Source organism: Pelophylax lessonae (genome assembly GCF_965119305.1).
Source record: "Pelophylax lessonae genome assembly, chromosome: 2".
Taxonomy (NCBI): Eukaryota; Metazoa; Chordata; class Amphibia; order Anura; family Ranidae; genus Pelophylax; species Pelophylax lessonae.
In genome coordinates this window covers 269,290,909-269,310,912 of record NC_138769.1, presented here as the reverse complement: position 1 = coordinate 269,310,912, position 20,004 = coordinate 269,290,909, and the positions used below count along the sequence as shown (strand labels likewise).

General features: G+C 43.3%; 1 protein-coding gene across 1 annotated transcript in view; it reads right to left on the bottom strand.

Annotated features, from left to right (window-relative positions):
* PLEKHA6 (pleckstrin homology domain containing A6) overlaps positions 1-20,004 on the bottom strand; it is a 949,845-nt gene that overhangs the window by 17,386 nt on the left and 912,455 nt on the right. The gene's annotated exons all lie outside the window — the stretch shown is intronic.

Below are 20,004 nucleotides of genomic sequence, written 5' to 3'. Positions count from 1 at the left end.
ATGTATGAAGGCCTATTGAAAAAAATTACCAGCACAGAACTTCATATTGGATTTGGGACTCATGTGTGATGCTCTTCAAGAGTTGTCTGAATTAAGATTGGTGTTGCAAGAGCGAAGAATAAATCTCTACAGGGCAAATAAACAAATACAAACGGTTGTACAACTCTTTGAAAGCAGAAGAACAGAGCCAGGTTCTTATTATAAAAAAGCAGCTGTTGCCTCTGAAAAGCTCTGTTTCCGGGGAATCTCCCTTTACAGAAAAGAAGCAAAGAATGACCCTCCTATAGATCCTGATGCTTTTTATGAAAAATTTAAATCTTCAATAGAGAGTAGACTACTCACTGAAAATGATTCTGCTCTTGCCAACTGCACCAGGGTTCTTTACTCCAAACATTGGCCTGACAATGTTGAGCAAAAGCTTACTTTTGGAGAAGAAGAAATTAGAAATTTGTCCATTAGATTCCAGTTGAATGAAAGAAAAATGATTCATGCTTTCAGAGAATATTTGCTTGACAAAATTTTGCCTGATGACCTGTGCCCTCTTATAAATGCCATCAAAAGTGTCCCAATTTCATCCAGCGAGAGTGAAAGAGGATTCTCACAAATTAATTTAATAGTTACTCCCAACAGAGTTTCTCTTCTGATAAAACCATTTCAGGACTACTGTTTATCAGAGTTAATGGTCCTCCTCAACATTGTTTTGACCCCTCTAAATATGTTGACTTATGGCTACTTCGTGGTCGTCATGCTGCTACTGATGTGAGAAGCAAGGAGAGACGCAGAGAAGATGCATACGACAAGAATGCTGAAATCATCTGGAAGTGCCTCTGAGCTTACTTTGGTAAGTGCTGGATTTTTTCTAGTTTTTTTCACATTTCACTGCGTTGCTTTTTTTTAAAATTGCATACAAATAACTTGTATAGCCCCCAAATTATACTTGGTTCCCTGTTCTCTAAAGAGGGCGGTCATGGGGGCGGTAGGGGCATGACCTAGATGGGGGGTGAGTTTCTGCACCTTTTCTATGAGAAAAAAAGCCCTGGTGATAAGGATCTCCAAAAATGGATATCAAATAGTCTCCACTAACCAGATAGTTGTATATCTATAGAAATAATAAAGTATGTATGTAATATATTGTTATAGTAATATGGGTAAAGCGGAGAATGTAACTAAAATTGAGATCCAGAGAACCAAAGCGTGAAAGAGTAATGTAAAATGTAAAATATAAAAAAATAAAAAGTGGGGAGAGTGGTAAAGAATGTACCAAGAAAAAATGTACCTGTAATGGCGCTGAGGCAGGGATTGCACCTAGCGTCACGCAAGTGCTAGATCATAGGGGGAGCTGCTGGACTGACCGCGGCCGCCGCACAGCCTCCCCATTTAAAGCACAGATGGGAGACACGTGACGGGACACCGGCGCCAAGACTGACGTCACATCCCATCCGGAGGAGCGTGGCGCCGATGCACTGCGGCCAACGCCCACCCCTCACACCCACAACCCCGCCCCAAGGGTAGGGGGAGGGGGGGAAAAGGGGGAGGGAAATGGACGGAGTGCATCGCAGTGCCCGAAGAGGGACAGAACCATGGAGAGACAAGCGGCCCCAAAAATACAGGATGGTACAAGAGTGAAAGAACCCATGCTGGGGATATACCCAGCAAGGAAATATCGGAACCATGATGTTAAGAGAATATAGAGAATATTAGCGGGGCCAACAAAAAATAAAATAAAGAATAAAAATATAACAAATGAGGTAATGAAAGATGCTGGTATATCACACCTCCATCCCTAATAACTACAGTGCCTTGCGAAAGTATTTGGCCCCCTTGAACTTTGCGACCTTTTGCCACATTTCAGGCTTCAAACATAAAGATAAAAAACTGTAATTTTATGTGAAGAATCAACAACAAGTGGGACACAATTATGTAGTGGAACGAAATTTATTGGATATTTCAAACTTTTTAAACAAATAAAAAACTGAAAAATCGGGCGTGCAAAATTATTCAGCCCCCTTAAGTTAATACTTTGTAGCGCCACCTTTTGCTGCGATTACAGCTGTAAGTCGCTTGGGGTATGTCTCTATCAGTTTTGCACATCAAGAGACTGAAATTTTGACCCATTCCTCCTTGCAAAACAGCTCGAGCTCAGTGAGGTTGCATGGCGAGCGTTTGTGAACAGCAGTTTTCAGTTCTTTCCACAGATTCTCGATTGGATTCAGGTCTGGACTTTGACTTGGCCATTCTAACACCTGGATATGTTTATTTGTGAACCATTCCATTGTAGATTTTGCTTTATGTTTTGGATCATTGTCTTGTTGGAAGACAAATCTCCGTCCCAGTCTCAGGTCTTTTGCATACTCCATCAGGTTTTCTTCCAGAATGGTCCTGAATTTGGCTCCATCCATCTTCCCATCAATTTTAACCATCTTCCCTGTCCCTTCTGAAGAAAAGCAGGCCCAAACCATGATGCTGCCACCACCATGTTTGACAGTGGGGATGGTGTGTTCAGGGTGATGAGCTGTGTTGCTTTTACACCAAACATAACGTTTTGCATTGTTGCCAAAAAGTTCGATTTTGGTTTCATCTGACCAGAGCAACTTCTTCCACATGTTTGGTGTGTCTCCCAGGTGGCTTGTGACAAACTTTAAACGACACTTTTTATGGATATCTTAAAGAAATGGCTTTCTTCTTGCCACTCTTCCATAAAGGCCAGATTTGTGCAGTATACGACTTGTTGTTGACTTGTTTGTTGTCCTATGGACAGAGTCTCCCACCTCAGCCGGCGATCTCTGCAGTTCATCCAGAGTGATCATGGGCCTCTTGGCTGCATCTATGATCAGTCTTCTCCTTGTATGAGCTGAAAGTTTAGAGGGACGGCCAGGTCTTCGTAGATTTGCAGTGGTCTGATACTCCCATTTCAATATTATCGCTTGCACAGTGCTCCTTGGGATGTTTAACCACTGTACGACCGCAGCACGACGATCTACGTCGGCACTCAGCCCCGGCCAGGCAAACTGACGTAGGTCTACGTCAGCACTTTTTGCCGGCCCTGTGCGCGCTCCCGCGCGCCCCCGCCGCCACCGATGGCTCGATTGGGTTCAGAACCGATCAGTCATCAGTTCCAGGCCAATCATTTTTGGTCTGGACCTGTTGATCGGTCCTGCCCAATCAGATCATCCTCTAAGCCTGTGAAATGTAAACACAGGCTTAGAGGAGATGTGCCCTCCCCCCACAACGGTCTTTTTGGATCCAGCGTGAGAGGAGAGCACATCTTACTGTGAGTAATTGCACCAAGCACACCACACACAGCTAGATAGGCACATTTCACCCCCGATCGCCCCCCCAATTAACCCCTACAGCACCTGACACAACACACACTATATACAGCATATAGCAGTTACCTATATACCTGTATAAGTGTGATTTGTGAACAGGTGTAGCACTTGCGACCCCCCCTTTTCCACTCAAATTACCCCCCACCCCCCCCTAATAAAGATTTAACCCACTGATCTCCCCTGACCCCCCCCTGATCACCGGCGTTAACCCCTACACCCTCTGTCACATCAGCACTAATACAAACGCAATATACGGTGTTATTGTATTTTTGTATTAGTGTCATTGTGATCAGAATTAGCGCAGGCGACTAAGTTTCTGTCCCAAGAAGGTTTAGGGTCCCCGCCACCCGCCCAATAAAGATTTAAGCCCCTGACCCCCCCCTGATCACCCCTACACCCCCTGCCATAACACACACCGTATACAGTATATAGCATTTTGCTATATACCCGTATAAGTGTGATTTGTGGTCAGGTCTAGCGCTTGCGACCCCCCTTTTTCCACTTGAATTACCCGCCACCCCCCCCTAATAAAGATTTAAGCCCCTGATCCCCCCTGATCCCCTCCTGATCACCGCTAGTTAACCCCTACACCCTCTGTCACATCAGCACTAATACAAACGTAATATACTGTGTTTTTGTATATTTGTATTAGTGTCATTGTGATCAGAATTAGCGCAGGCGACTAAATTTGTGTCCCAAGGAGGTTTAGGGTCCCCGCCACCCGCCCAATAAAGATTTAATCCCCTGATCCCCTCCTGATCACCCCTGCACCCCCTGCCACAAAGCACACTGTATACAGTATATAGCATTTTCTATATACCCGTATAAGTGTGACTTGTGACCAGGTTTAGCGCTTGCCACCATTCCTTTTATCCTTAGGATACCCGCCAGTCCCTTCCAATAAAGATTTAAACTGATACCCCCCTGATCACATCCCGTTAACCCCTACACCCTCTGTCACATTAGCACTAATACACACATAATATACTGTTTTTACTGTATTTTGTATTGGTGTCATTGTGACTTGAGGTTGCGCTAGCGAGCTAGTTTCTTTCCCAAAGGAGGTTTAGGGTCCCCGCCACCCCCCCCCCCCAGATCCCCGGCGCATAGTTTAGAAGTAACCCCTTGATTGCCACACACGTACGCACGCACGCACATACACTTCCATTTCTAGTATAGTGTTTGAACAGATCAATATCTGATCTGATCAGAACTATACTAGCGCCCCCATAGTTTAGGGTTCCCAAAACGCGGTGTTTGCACGATCAGTACTGATTCCGGCCAGCACCTGCGTTTAACCCTTTCACCCAGGCAAGTGTAGTAATCAATAGATTACTGTCACTTGCAAAAAAACACAAGACACAAAACCGCTGTGTTAGCAGAGTCAGGCCTGATCCCTGCTAGCATTAGCAGTTTTTTTTTGTAGCGCTTGAAATAATCTTCGACAACCAGGTGCTTTTATTACCTGTGAGTCGCATCACTGTACGGGTAAATTTAGTTACCATAATGACCAAACGTTCGTACAATGATGAAGAGCTTATCAGTTATATGCTGACGAGTCATCTGATAGCGATGGGAAAGCTACAATGACCGAATTAGTGTCAGTATATGAACCTGATGACGGCAGCGGCTCCCTGACATATAGCTCCGACGACAGATGGGTCCCTGTTAGACCCAGGCGTACCCGACCCCATTCTGAAGTTGTTGAGATGCAGGAATCACAGGGTGCTCGTATGGAGCAGAGTGTGGTTACTAGTGCCGCTCATTTTTTCCAGCGGCCTAGTACAACCTGGACCTAGTACAACCAGCACTGCAGTAAGACCTGGTGACGTGGCGAGTCCCCTAAGTGCAGTTGAAGCTGGTGCGGTGGCTAGCACAAGTAGTGGCCCGCAGCCACCGCGTATTCGAAGACAGGCCCGTAGAGCCCATAGTGCCCTCCCTGATGCGCTGGCATTTCCTAATTGGCAACCCACTGATACTACAGCGCCAGTACTTCCCCCATTCACCGCCCAACCTGGAATCCACGTGGAAACAGCTGGTTTTACGCCCCTGAACTTTTTTGAGCTGTTCTTCACGGAAGATCTTTACAGATCTATTGTGGATCAATCAAATTTATATGCACAACAATTCATTGCCGCCAACCCAAATTCGCACCTTGCCAGACGATTGGGCTGGAAACCTATAACGGTTTCCGAATTTAAGATCTTTCTGGGCCTTTCCCTCCACATGGGCATAACTAAACAGAGTGAATTGCGGCTATATTGGTCCACTAGCCCAGTTCACCATATGCGCATGTACTCTGCCTCTATGTCCAGGACGAGATACGAGCAAATTCTGCGATTTATGCATTTCAGCGACAATGAAATCTGTCGTCCTCGGGGAGACCCTGCATACAATCGGCTCCACAAAATTCGGCCCCTCATAGACCACTTCAATCAGCGGTTTGCAGCCTTGTTTACCCCCGAACAAGTTGTCTGCGTTGACGAGTCCCTGATTAAATTTACTGGCCGCCTTGCTATGAAACAGTACCTCCCCAGCAAGCGTGCCAAGTACGGGGTCAAACTGTATAAATTGTGTGACAGGGCCACAGGCTATACAGTTAGTTTCCGGGTCTATGAGGGAAAAGATAGCTGTGTGGAGCCCCCCAACTGCCCAGACTACATAGGGAGCAGCGGTAAGATCGTTTGGGACTTGGTGTCACCCTTATCCGGAAAGGGGTACCATTTGTACGTGGACAACTTTTACACAAGCGTGCCACTATTTAGTCACCTTCTCGATTTACAAATTGGCGCATGTGGCACCGTGCGACCTAATCGCCGGGGCTTCCCCCAACGGCTTGTAGATTCCCGTCTTAGTCGGGGGGCGAGAGCCTGCTTGAAAACGGACAAATTGCTTGCGGTGAAGTGGAAGGATACACGGGACGTTTATGTTCTGTCCTCCCTTCACCCAGACACGACGATCCAAATTCCTACGGCAACTGGCGTTATGGAGAAACCCCTCTGTGTCCACGAATATAACCTTAATATGGGAGGGGTGGACCTTAACGACCAGCTTTTGGCGCCGTATTTAGTTGCCCGTAAAGCCAGACGCTGGTACAAAAAAGTGTCTGTTTACCTATACCAATTGGCTATGCTGAACGCCTTTGTCCTATACAGGGCGTCAGGACGAACTGGATCTTTCCGGGAATTCCAGGAAGAGATCATCCTTGCCTACCTGTACCCAGGAGGCATGCCTGCCCAACTTCCCCTTCCAGATGCAGTGAGCCGGCTGCATGAGAGGCATTTTTCACATGTCCTCCCGAGTACCCCTACCCAAAGATGGCCCCAAAGAAGATGTCGTGTCTGTAGCAAGCGCGGATTTAGGCGTGACACCCGTTATTATTGTCCCAAATGTCCTGACCAACCTGGTCTCTGCATCGGGGAATGTTTCGAGCGCTACCATACACTAGTGGATTATTAGCGTAGGGTACAGCATGACACAGTGTAGGGCACATAAACACAGGGTCTCGAAGGATGTTGGATGTCCATCGACATTTTGAGAGACCCAAGCTGGAAGAGAAGATCGCAGAAGATCGCAGTCCCTCCCAAATCAAGAAATAAAGGAACAGTTAGAAAGAAAAATAAAAGGATCCAAAAACCGTTGTGGTGTCAGTAATTTTATATGTCCTACTCCTTCCTACTATACTTTTTTCAATGTCCTTTGTTTGTTTTTTCATTCTTTTGTGACCTGTTTCTCTTGCAGGTACTCGTCAGCTACCACGCATTGATTTTATATATTCTGACACAAACAGCGTTTGCGCTCAGCATATATGGATACCTTTGCTGATAGCAGCTGTGGTGATTTTCTGATTTCAGCACTGCAGTTAAAATCCTATTTTGGTATACGTGGATAGTGCCGTGTATACCCATCATTAAATTCAGTGGGTGGTTGTTTGGGCGGTTAATGATGAAGATCCAAAAACTGTTGTTGTCAGTCATTTTATATGTCCTTCTACTCTTCCTACGGAACTTTGATTCATGTGGGGTGGTCCCCTGAGTGCCACATCCCAAAATAGGAATACAAGAACAATAGAGTTCCCCTTGGGGCGGGACTTTTAAGGCACTATATAATATCAAGATGCACAATTTATTTGAAAATTTTATTGAAAAAGTAAATATATACAAAACAAGAAAAATATGTAAAATGCTGGCAAGTTATACAGACATAATGTACCACAGTGAAATGCACCACAAATGAACCGCGGGTATTGACCCGACGCGTTTCGGAGAGGAACCCCGAACTCCTTCTTCAGGGGTGCCCGCAGGAAGTGGTCTAAAAATAATTAGTATGTAAGTCATGTGTCACTTAGACAAAAAAATATATACATTATAGTATTTTGACAAAATTTACAAAACACTTACATGTTCACTGTAAAGAATGAAGAAAAACTTGCCCGCCTATAAAGGCTAAAACCAAGAGATCAGACTGCCGCAAGGTGCCAAACTAGGATGCCATGTGGAAATGCTCGATGTTGGACCCAAAAGAAACCTTCTCTGTGTGTCACAGGTGGTTGGAAAACTGCTTGCAACCCCAGTTCCCCAAAAGGGAAAGAGGGGGTAGGAATAGCTGGAACCCCCAGAAGACAATCCTGCTGAGAGAAGCCAAATGATTAGAAAAAATCCCCAATTTAGCTAAAAAAGCACAGTAGTGATAGTAATTGCTTTTTTGGAAAAAATCCCAAAAATAAAACCAAAAAACAAAAATCAAAAAATATTGAATAGAAAGTATTGTTTTGGTTTCTTTTGTTTGAGGGGAAAAGGCCATCGTCTATTACTTAAGTAGTAAGTGACAGCACAGATTAATTATGAGTGGAAGAATTGCACTTCAGGGTTTGTAAGTCCCAAAAGCTATGGTTAAAAAAAACCAGAGGAAAGACATAGTGAATATCCTCTTGTAAAGAGTATGAGTTCAAAAAGAAAAAGAAAAAGATCAAAACTTGCCATCGCCATTGAGGTACATCGGCAGGCTATTAAACAGAAATTCTCAAAAAATAAATACCTTAGAGTCACTTGTAGCGGACAGACAAATCCAGCTTGGCAAAAAAGATGTTATCTCATGCACGACAGCGGAACAAATGAGTCCAATGTCGGGCATGTGAGATATATGAGGAGCTTTGTCAATCAGCTGAGACTAGTCTCAGCCGAGAGACAATTGCAATCAGCTGGTTGTCAGTAGGGTTCCCCGGGTCACATACGCCGGGCCTGCCCCCTGCCGGAAACATCCGGCGGAAGCTGGGCCGGCCTGTGCGTCCCACCGACACGGTAAAGGACTTCCGCCTACGTGGAACGCAAGGCGGAGTCCACTGGGCATGCGCCTAATAGCTCAGCCCGAGCTAGATGGATTAGGCTGTTGCCGCTATTGCGGGCGCCATCTAGTGGCGTCCGCTTACCGTGCCGGGCTATTCCAAAGCCGAGATGGGAATAAGTAACTCCCCATCACGCAGTTTCCATCGATCGAGACATCAGAGAAGGTTTGGGTCCTGTAGAAAAATAAAATGAGATAATATAAATAAAACAATAAATACCAAGAGCCTAAATGCAAATGGTTATCAACAATGCAATATCCGAATATAATTTTAAGAAAGGATATCTTTCAAAATTACCAATTGGCACCATAGTCGGTCAGACTGACCTACCTGTGTACAAAGATTTAATTCGTGCATATGCTAAAATTACAAGATGTTATGGAATCACTCAATATTTACCATTGCATGAAATAGAGTTACAAAGCATCTAAACAACCCTCGTATTAAATTCATGTCAATAATTGGATACATTGGGTAACAATGAAGTTTATAAGAAAAAGAAAAGAATTGCAGAAAAAGAAAAAGAACTGCGACATATCAAAAAAACTGAAGTCATTAGATTTCCATACCACCGGATGTGAAACCTTCCAGGAAGGGTTTGTATGAGACCATCTCATTAAGTCCTGGTGGCTCTGTTGCTCTAAGACGATAGATCCACCTCAGCTAGAGTTGGAGGAGGGTCTTGTTCCAATCCCCCCCTCTCGAGCTGGGGTGGACTCTATCCAGGATCAGAAACTTTATTTTAGGAAACCTCCCTGCATGTACCAAACTGGTATGGCGACCGAGAGGAAGCTCCGGGTCGCAAGTTCTCATACTTTTTATGTGCCGGCAGGCACGTTTGGTGAAATCCAGTTTAGTTTTGCCAACATAAAAACAGCCGCACCCACAGAGAAGTAAATATACCACCCCGTGGGTGCGGCAGTTGGCAAAATGCATGGGCTTAAAAATTTGTCCATTCGGAAGAATGGGATTCTTGGTAGTATGCATGAACTTGCAATACTTGCATGCCCCACACATGTAGGTTCCCCTGACTTTGCAGGGGTCCCTGTTGCCATGGGCAGCAAATTCGCTGTGTGTCAATTGGTCTTTAAGAGCTGGAACTTTTTTATGTGTAATTTGTGGAAATGCTGGAACATGTTTACCTACAATTGGGTCAAATGCAAGCATGTGCCAGTATTTGGTCATAATCTTTTTGATTTCCATATGTTGCTCTGAATACCTAACAATTAGTCTAAGGGTGTGATCATCCGATTTTTTGGTTTTTGGGGCCAGTAGTGTGTTCCTGTCTATTCCTTTGGCATTTCTATAAGCCTTTTTGAGAGTCGTCGGGGAATAGCCCCTTGCTAAGAGTCTACTCCTCAGATCATTAGCAACTCCTTGAAAGACGGTGAGGTCCGTGCAATTCCGTCTGGCCCGAAGATATTCGCCAAACGGAATGGAGCGCACCAATGTCTCGGGATGAAAGCTAGAGGCATGGAGGATGGTGTTGCCAGCAGTGGGCTTTCGAAAAAGCCCACTGTGGAGAACACCATCCTCTCCCCTAGACACCTCTACATCCAAAAAGGTAACATGGAAGGGATCAAAATTCATAGTAAATTTCAAATTGAAATCATTCTTGTTTAATCTGTCCATGAAAGCATTGAGTGATTCAGGTGATCCATGCCAGAGCATAAACACGTCATCGATGTACCGGACCCACAAATTAATGTGGTCCGTGTACACCGATAACGCGTCGTCCCTGAGAATGGCTTGCTCCCACTCCCCCAGGTACAAATTGGCGTAGGATGGGGCACAACAAGTGCCCATCGCTACGCCTTGCACCTGGAGGTAGTGGGAGCCGTCAAACGTGAAGACATTGTGCAATAGAATAAACTGTAAACTGGACAGTATAAATTCACCATATGCATCTAAGTTGTTATCTAGCATCATTGTGTGTCTGACTGCTGAGAGGCCTCGATCATGGGGAATGGAACTGTATAGTGCCTCCACATCAATCGTGACCAACAGGCAGTCAGGAGGCACCCATATATGTTCAATTTTTTGTAAGAAGTGGATAGTGTCTCGTATGTGAGATGGCAGTTGTGTCACGAATGGTTTCAAAAAGGAATCGACCAATCTACTGGCATTGTCCGTTAAGGACCCTCTACCTGAAATAATAGGACGCCCTGGTGGATTAGTGGCGTCCTTATGTATTTTGGGGAGGGCATAAAAGGTGGGGGTAATCGGAAATGGTGTACGGATAAAGTCCCATGTGTGTTTAGAAATAATCGCATTTAAGTATGCAGAGTCAACTAGTTGATAAAATTCCAACTGATATTTCAATACTATATCTGATGGAATTCTCCTATACCATTCCTGGTTTTTAAGGATCTTCAAACACATGGCGGCATACTGGGAATTATTCATAATCACCACGTTGCCGCCTTTGTCGGCCTGTTTGATGGTAATTGTAGGATTCGCCTTTAGTTTCTCAATAGCTTGCTTTTGGCTGAAGGTGATGTTTTTGTTAGTAAATTTTTTGGTATTCAATTTTTCAATTTCTTTAGTTACTAATTTGACGAAGGCGGCAACGTGGGGATTAGAAATGTTGGGAAACTTGTCTGACTTCTTTTTGAGAAGGGAGCCTGCATTATGTTGTGTCGTTTTTTCCGGATCACAACCTGCCAGCAGAGAAGGCAGGTCGATGCGATCAATGAGATCGTCATTTTCCTCCAAGAGAGAAATGAGTGTCTCCAATGCAGGGTCTGGTTTAGGCTGCGCAGTTTTAGATGTATTTTCTTTATCAAACAAAATCTTAAAATTTAATTTCCGGGCAAAAAGGTGTAAGTCCTTTATGAACTCAAACTTATCTAACTTTCTGCTCGGACAAAAACTCAGACCTTTGGAAAGTATTTCAATTTCCTCTTTGGATAGATGGTAATCTGACAGATTGACAACAGATAAATCGACATGTGGGACTTGGATAACAGGTGTAGTTGGTGAAAGGGGTGAATCAGTAGCACTTAGATCGGGGCGGTTGGGGTGAGGGTCGGTGCTTGTGAATGAATTAGCTCTAAAAAAGTAGTGTCCTGTAGATTAATGGTAGATGCTAGTGAGGAAAGTGCAGTGTTGGAAGTAGGATTGATATCAGTGTTAGGTTGTGTGGTTTCTTGAAGTGAATTAGTGTCCATGTGTGGCCTCTGTGAGGCTGCTTTAAACAAAGGAAGATTTGTGCCTGAATCGCCTTGAGTGTAAGGTTTTTTAGTGGAATGTCCTATGCTGTTGTCTTCTTGAAATGCACGTTTGGTAGTTCTATGTTTATTTGGAATTTGGGGGGAGTTTTTGGGTCCACCCTTGGAGGGGATTAGGGGAGCGGATGGTCGTTCCCTTTGGGTGAATGGAGATATTGAGGGTTTGGGTGTGTTCCATTTGTAAGCCTTTTTCTGACCAAAGGCTATGGAATCACGACCAAATTTTTGTTGTTTTTTTATAAGGATATTGCGGTTATATACTTCCAAGTGTTCCTTCAACTGTTTCTCCTTAATTGGAAAAAGTTTGTGGGACTTATATTTTTGAATTTTCTCACATAGATTCTTGATTTCCAAGTCTAATTGGGAGGTACGGACAGTATACTCTCCAATAAGGAGTGTCATGAGATTGGCTGAACAATCACTAAGAGTGTTCTCCCACTTGGTCTTAAAATCTGCACTAAGGTCCTCCAACATTGGGAAGACCTGCATCCTAAGACCAATTGGGTTGATTTTATTTTTTAAGTAATCTTGGAATGTTTTGACATGCCAAAAATAGGCAGACTTTTTTTCCAAAGATTTAGATAACTGAAAAAATAAGGCCGATAAGTCTACATCCGCATATTCCCTATCTCCAAACTCTTTTAGGTATTTTGCCATGAGTGATTCCCACTCATCCCCTACATAGGTGGACATGTTTATATACCCCTTGTAAAGAGATCTCACAGTACAAAAGAGAAAAATTGAAAATTGAAGGTGTGAAAAAGAATATTGAGGAAATTGTAATCAAGCAATGTACAAATTAATCCCAGAAAACTTATATATGATATAAAAACTGTTCTGTACAGTCATAAATGTCAAAAAAGAAATATCAAAAGGTATATATTCAAAAAATGGGGAGGACACCACATGAATCGAAAACGGGGAATGGTATTTGCTACCTGGTATGAGTCAAAGGAACTTTGATTCATGTGGGGTGGTCCCCTGAGTGCCACATCCCAAAATAGGAATACAAGAACAATAGAGTTCCCCTTGGGGCGGGACTTTTAAGGCACTATATAATATCAAGATGCACAATTTATTTGAAAATTTTATTGAAAAAGTAAATATATACAAAACAAGAAAAATATGTAAAATGCTGGCAAGTTATACAGACATAATGTACCACAGTGAAATGCACCACAAATGAACCGCGGGTATTGACCCGACGCGTTTCGGAGAGGAACCCCGAACTCCTTCTTCAGGGGTGCCCGCAGGAAGTGGTCTAAAAATAATTAGTATGTAAGTCATGTGTCACTTAGACAAAAAAATATATACATTATAGTATTTTGACAAAATTTACAAAGCACTTACATGTTCACTGTAAAGAATGAAGAAAAACTTGCCCGCCTATAAAGGCTAAAACCAAGAGATCAGACTGCCGCAAGGTGCCAAACTAGGATGCCATGTGGAAATGCTCGATGTTGGACCCAAAAGAAACCTTCTCTGTGTGTCACAGGTGGTTGGAAAACTGCTTGCAACCCCAGTTCCCCAAAAGGGAAAGAGGGGGTAGGAATAGCTGGAACCCCCAGAAGACAATCCTGCTGAGAGAAGCCAAATGATTAGAAAAAATCCCCAATTTAGCTAAAAAAGCACAGTAGTGATAGTAATTGCTTTTTTGGAAAAAATCCCAAAAATAAAACCAAAAAACAAAAATCAAAAAATATTGAATAGAAAGTATTGTTTTGGTTTCTTTTGTTTGAGGGGAAAAGGCCATCGTCTATTACTTAAGTAGTAAGTGACAGCACAGATTAATTATGTGTGGAAGAATTGCACTTCAGGGTTTGTAAGTCCCAAAAGCTATGGTTAAAAAAAAAAAAAAAAAAAAACCAGAGGAAAGACATAGTGAATATCCTCTTGTAAAGAGTATGAGTTCAAAAAGAAAAAGAAAAAGATCAAAACTTGCCATCGCCATTGAGGTACATCGGCAGGCTATTAAACAGAAATTCTCAAAAAATAAATACCTTAGAGTCACTTGTAGCGGACAGACAAATCCAGCTTGGCAAAAAAGATGTTATCTCATGCACGGCAGCGGAACAAATGAGTCCAATGTCGGGCATGTGAGATATATGAGGAGCTTTGTCAATCAGCTGAGACTAGTCTCAGCCGAGAGACAATTGCAATCAGCTGGTTGTCCTGCGGGCACCCCTGAAGAAGGAGTTCGGGGTTCCTCTCCGAAACGCGTCGGGTCAATACCCGCGGTTCATTTGTGGTGCATTTCACTGTGGTACATTATGTCTGTATAACTTGCCAGCATTTTACATATTTTTCTTGTTTTGTATATATTTACTTTTTCACTAAAATTTTCAAATAAATTGTGCATCTTGATATTATATAGTGCCTTAAAAGTCCCGCCCCAAGGGGAACTCTATTGTTCTTGTATTCCTATTTTGGGATGTGGCACTCAGGGGACCACCCCACATGAATCAAAGTTCCTTTGACTCATACCAGGTAGCAAATACCATTCCCCGTTTTCGATTCATGTGGTGTCCTCCCCATTTTTTGAATATATACCTTTTGATATTTCTTTTTTGACATTTATGACTGTACAGAACAGTTTTTATATCATATATAAGTTTTCTGGGATTAATTTGTACATTGCTTGATTACAATTTCCTCAATATTCTTTTTCACACCTTCAATTTTCAATTTTTCTCTTTTGTACTGTGAGATCTCTTTACAAGGGGTATATAAACATGTCCACCTATGTAGGGGATGAGTGGGAATCACTCATGGCAAAATACCTAAAAGAGTTTGGAGATAGGGAATATGCGGATGTAGACTTATCGGCCTTATTTTTTCAGTTATCTAAATCTTTGGAAAAAAAGTCTGCCTATTTTTGGCATGTCAAAACATTCCAAGATTACTTAAAAAATAAAATCAACCCAATTGGTCTTAGGATGCAGGTCTTCCCAATGTTGGAGGACCTTAGTGCAGATTTTAAGACCAAGTGGGAGAACACTCTTAGTGATTGTTCAGCCAATCTCATGACACTCCTTATTGGAGAGTATACTGTCCGTACCTCCCAATTAGACTTGGAAATCAAGAATCTATGTGAGAAAATTCAAAAATATAAGTCCCACAAACTTTTTCCAATTAAGGAGAAACAGTTGAAGGAACACTTGGAAGTATATAACCGCAATATCCTTATAAAAAAACAACAAAAATTTGGTCGTGATTCCATAGCCTTTGGTCAGAAAAAGGCTTACAAATGGAACACACCCAAACCCTCAATATCTCCATTCACCCAAAGGGAACGACCATCCGCTCCCCTAATCCCCTCCAAGGGTGGACCCAAAAACTCCCCCCAAATTCCAAATAAACATAGAACTACCAAACGTGCATTTCAAGAAGACAACAGCATAGGTATCAGAATAGAGGTACTCACCGAGGCCGAGATGCCGAGAGCGGTTCGCTGTTGCGACTAAGCGCACTCCGCCCCTCTGGAGGTGATACAGAGGGTGGATGGCACAAAGAGGCACAAGCTACCAGCAGGCAGGGTAGAGCTTGCGTGGAGGTCCTGTAGAGCTGGAGCAGAGACTGATCAGGATCCAGCAGTAAAAGTCCGGAGCAGGCTGAGGGTCAAACACAGGTAAGCAGACAATCCAGGTCACAGGCTGAGGGTCAAGGCACTGGAGATAGGAGACAAGACTTGGTCACAAGCAGAGGGTCAAGGCACAGGAGACTGAAGGTAAATCCGGGTCGCAGGCAGAGGGTCAAACACAGGTAAGCAAAAGCAAAGTCCGTAAAACAAGCCAAGGTCGGGTCCAGGAGAAGAGCAGAGCAGGTCAGGGTCAATCCGGGTCACAGCAGGTAAACGATCACACAGGAAACAGGAACTCAGGTACAGGAAGCTGAAAGACAAACCAGCAATTCCTCTGAGCACTTGCTCAGCTTTTATAGGCAGCCAGGAAGTCATGTGGAAGTCATGTGGTGCTTGTCATGTGATGACCAGTCTGCAGCTGAAGGTTTCTCTGACAATAGGACATTCCACTAAAAAACCTTACACTCAAGGCGATTCAGGCACAAATCTTCCTTTGTTTAAAGCAGCCTCACAGAGGCCACACATGGACACTAATTCACTTCAAGAAACCACACAACCTAACACTGATATCAATCCTACTTCCAACACTGCACTTTCCTCACTAGCATCTACCATTAATCTACAGGACACTACTTTTTTAGAGCTAATTCATTCACAAGCACCGACCCTCACCCCAACCGCCCCGATCTAAGTGCTACTGATTCACCCCTTTCACCAACTACACCTGTTATCCAAGTCCCACATGTCGATTTATCTGTTGTCAATCTGTCAGATTACCATCTATCCAAAGAGGAAATTGAAATACTTTCCAAAGGTCTGAGTTTTTGTCCGAGCAGAAAGTTAAATAAGTTTGAGTTCATAAAGGACTTACACCTTTTTGCCCGGAAATTAAATTTTAAGATTTTGTTTGATAAAGAAAATACATCTAAAACTGCGCAGCCTAAACCAGACCCTGCATTGGAGACACTCATTTCTCTCTTGGAGGAAAATGACGATCTCATTGATCGCATCGACCTGCCTTCTCTGCTGGCAGGTTGTGATCCGGAAAAAACGACACAACATAATGCAGGCTCCCTTCTCAAAAAGAAGTCAGACAAGTTTCCCAACATTTCTAATCCCCACGTTGCCGCCTTCGTCAAATTAGTAACTAAAGAAATTGAAAAATTGAATACCAAAAAATTTACTAACAAAAACATCACCTTCAGCCAAAAGCAAGCTATTGAGAAACTAAAGGCGAATCCTACAATTACCATCAAACAGGCCGACAAAGGCGGCAACGTGGTGATTATGAATAATTCCCAGTATGCCGCCATGTGTTTGAAGATCCTTAAAAACCAGGAATGGTATAGGAGAATTCCATCAGATATAGTATTGAAATATCAGTTGGAATTTTATCAACTAGTTGACTCTGCATACTTAAATGCGATTATTTCTAAACACACATGGGACTTTATCCGTACACCATTTCCGATTACCCCCACCTTTTATGCCCTCCCCAAAATACATAAGGACGCCACTAATCCACCAGGGCGTCCTATTATTTCAGGTAGAGGGTCCTTAACGGACAATGCCAGTAGATTGGTCGATTCCTTTTTGAAACCATTCGTGACACAACTGCCATCTCACATACGAGACACTATCCACTTCTTACAAAAAATTGAACATATATGGGTGCCTCCTGACTGCCTGTTGGTCCTGATTGATGTGGAGGCACTATACAGTTCCATTCCCCATGATCGAGGCCTCTCAGCAGTCAGACACACAATGATGCAAGATAACAACTTAGATGCATATGGTGAATTTATACTGTCCAGTTTACAGTTTATTCTATTGCACAATGTCTTCACGTTTGACGGCTCCCACTACCTCCAGGTGCAAGGCGTAGCGATGGGCACTTGTTGTGCCCCATCCTACGCCAATTTGTACCTGGGGGAGTGGGAGCAAGCCATTCTCAGGGACGACGCGTTATCGGTGTACACGGACCACATTAATTTGTGGGTCCGGTACATCGATGACGTGTTTATGCTCTGGCATGGATCACCTGAATCACTCAATGCTTTCATGGACAGATTAAACAAGAATGATTTCAATTTGAAATTTACTATGAATTTTGATCCCTGCCATGTTACCTTTTTGGATGTAGAGGTGTCTAGGGGAGAGGATGGTGTTCTCCACAGTGGGCTTTTTCGAAAGCCCACTGCTGGCAACACCATCCTCCATGCCTCTAGCTTTCATCCCGAGACATTGGTGTGCTCCATTCCGTTTGGCGAATATCTTCGGGCCAGACGGAATTGCACGGACCTCACCGTCTTTCAAGGAGTTGCTAATGATCTGAGGAGTAGACTCTTAGCAAGGGGCTATTCCCCGACGACTCTCAAAAAGGCTTATAGAAATGCCAAAGGAATAGACAGGAACACACTACTGGCCCCAAAAACCAAAAAATCGGATGATCACACCCTTAGACTAATTGTTAGGTATTCAGAGCAACATATGGAAATCAAAAAGATTATGACCAAATACTGGCACATGCTTGCATTTGACCCAATTGTAGGTAAACATGTTCCAGCATTTCCACAAATTACACATAAAAAAGTTCCAGCTCTTAAAGACCAATTGACACACAGCGAATTTGCTGCCCATGGCAACAGGGACCCCTGCAAAGTCAGGGGAACCTACATGTGTGGGGCATGCAAGTATTGCAAGTTCATGCATACTACCAAGAATCCCATTCTTCCGAATGGACAAATTTTTAAGCCCATGCATTTTGCCAACTGCCGCACCTACGGGGTGGTATATTTACTTCTCTGTGGGTGCGGCTGTTTTTATGTTGGCAAAACTAAACTGGATTTCACCAAACGTGCCTGCCGGCACATAAAAAGTATGAGAACTTGCGACCCGGAGCTTCCTCTCGGTCGCCATACCAGTTTGGTACATGCAGGGAGGTTTCCTAAAATAAAGTTTCTGATCCTGGATAGAGTCCACCCCAGCTCGAGAGGGGGGGATTGGAACAAGACCCTCCTCCAACTCGAGCTGAGGTGGATCTATCGTCTTAGAGCAACAGAGCCACCAGGACTTAATGAGATGGTCTCATACAAACCCTTCCTGGAAGGTTTCACATCCGGTGGTATGGAAATGAAATCTAATGACTTCAGTTTTTTTGATATGTCGCAGTTCTTTTTCTTTTTCTGCAATTCTTTTCTTTTTCTTATAAACTTCATTGTTACCCAATGTATCCAATTATTGACATGAATTTAATACGAGGGTTGTTTAGATGCTTTGTAACTCTATTTCATGCAATGGTAAATATTGAGTGATTCCATAACATCTTGTAATTTTAGCATATGCACGAATTAAATCTTTGTACACAGGTAGGTCAGTCTGACCGACTATGGTGCCAATTGGTAATTTTGAAAGATATCCTTTCTTAAAATTATATTCGGATATTGCATTGTTGATAACCATTTGCATTTAGGCTCTTGGTATTTATTGTTTTATTTATATTATCTCATTTTATTTTTCTACAGGACCCAAACCTTCTCTGATGTCTCGATCGATGGAAACTGCGTGATGGGGAGTTACTTATTCCCATCTCGGCTTTGGAATAGCCCGGCACGGTAAGCGGACGCCACTAGATGGCGCCCGCAATAGCGGCAACAGCCTAATCCATCTAGCTCTGGCTGAGCTATTAGGCGCATGCCCAGTGGACTCCGCCTTGCGTTCCACGTAGGCGGAAGTCCTTTACCGTGTCGGTGGGACGCACAGGCCGGCCCAGCTTCCGCCGGATGTTTCCAGCAGGGGGCAGGCCCGGCGTATGTGACCCGGGGAACCCTACTGACAACCAGCTGATTGCAATTGTCTCTCGGCTGAGACTAGTCTCAGCTGATTGACAAAGCTCCTCATATATCTCACATGCCCGACATTGGACTCATTTGTTCCGCTGCCGTGCATGAGATAACATCTTTTTTGCCAAGCTGGATTTGTCTGTCCGCTACAAGTGACTCTAAGGTATTTATTTTTTGAGAATTTCTGTTTAATAGCCTGCCGATGTACCTCAATGGCGATGGCAAGTTTTGATCTTTTTCTTTTTCTTTTTGAACTCATACTCTTTACAAGAGGATATTCACTATGTCTTTCCTCTGGTTTTTTTTAACCATAGCTTTTGGGACTTACAAACCCTGAAGTGCAATTCTTCCACTCATAATTAATCTGTGCTGTCACTTACTACTTAAGTAATAGACGATGGCCTTTTCCCCTCAAACAAAAGAAACCAAAACAATACTTTCTATTCAATATTTTTTGATTTTTGTTTTTTGGTTTTATTTTTGGGATTTTTTCCAAAAAAGCAATTACTATCACTACTGTGCTTTTTTAGCTAAATTGGGGATTTTTTCTAATCATTTGGCTTCTCTCAGCAGGATTGTCTTCTGGGGGTTCCAGCTATTCCTACCCCCTCTTTCCCTTTTGGGGAACTGGGGTTGCAAGCAGTTTTCCAACCACCTGTGACACACAGAGAAGGTTTCT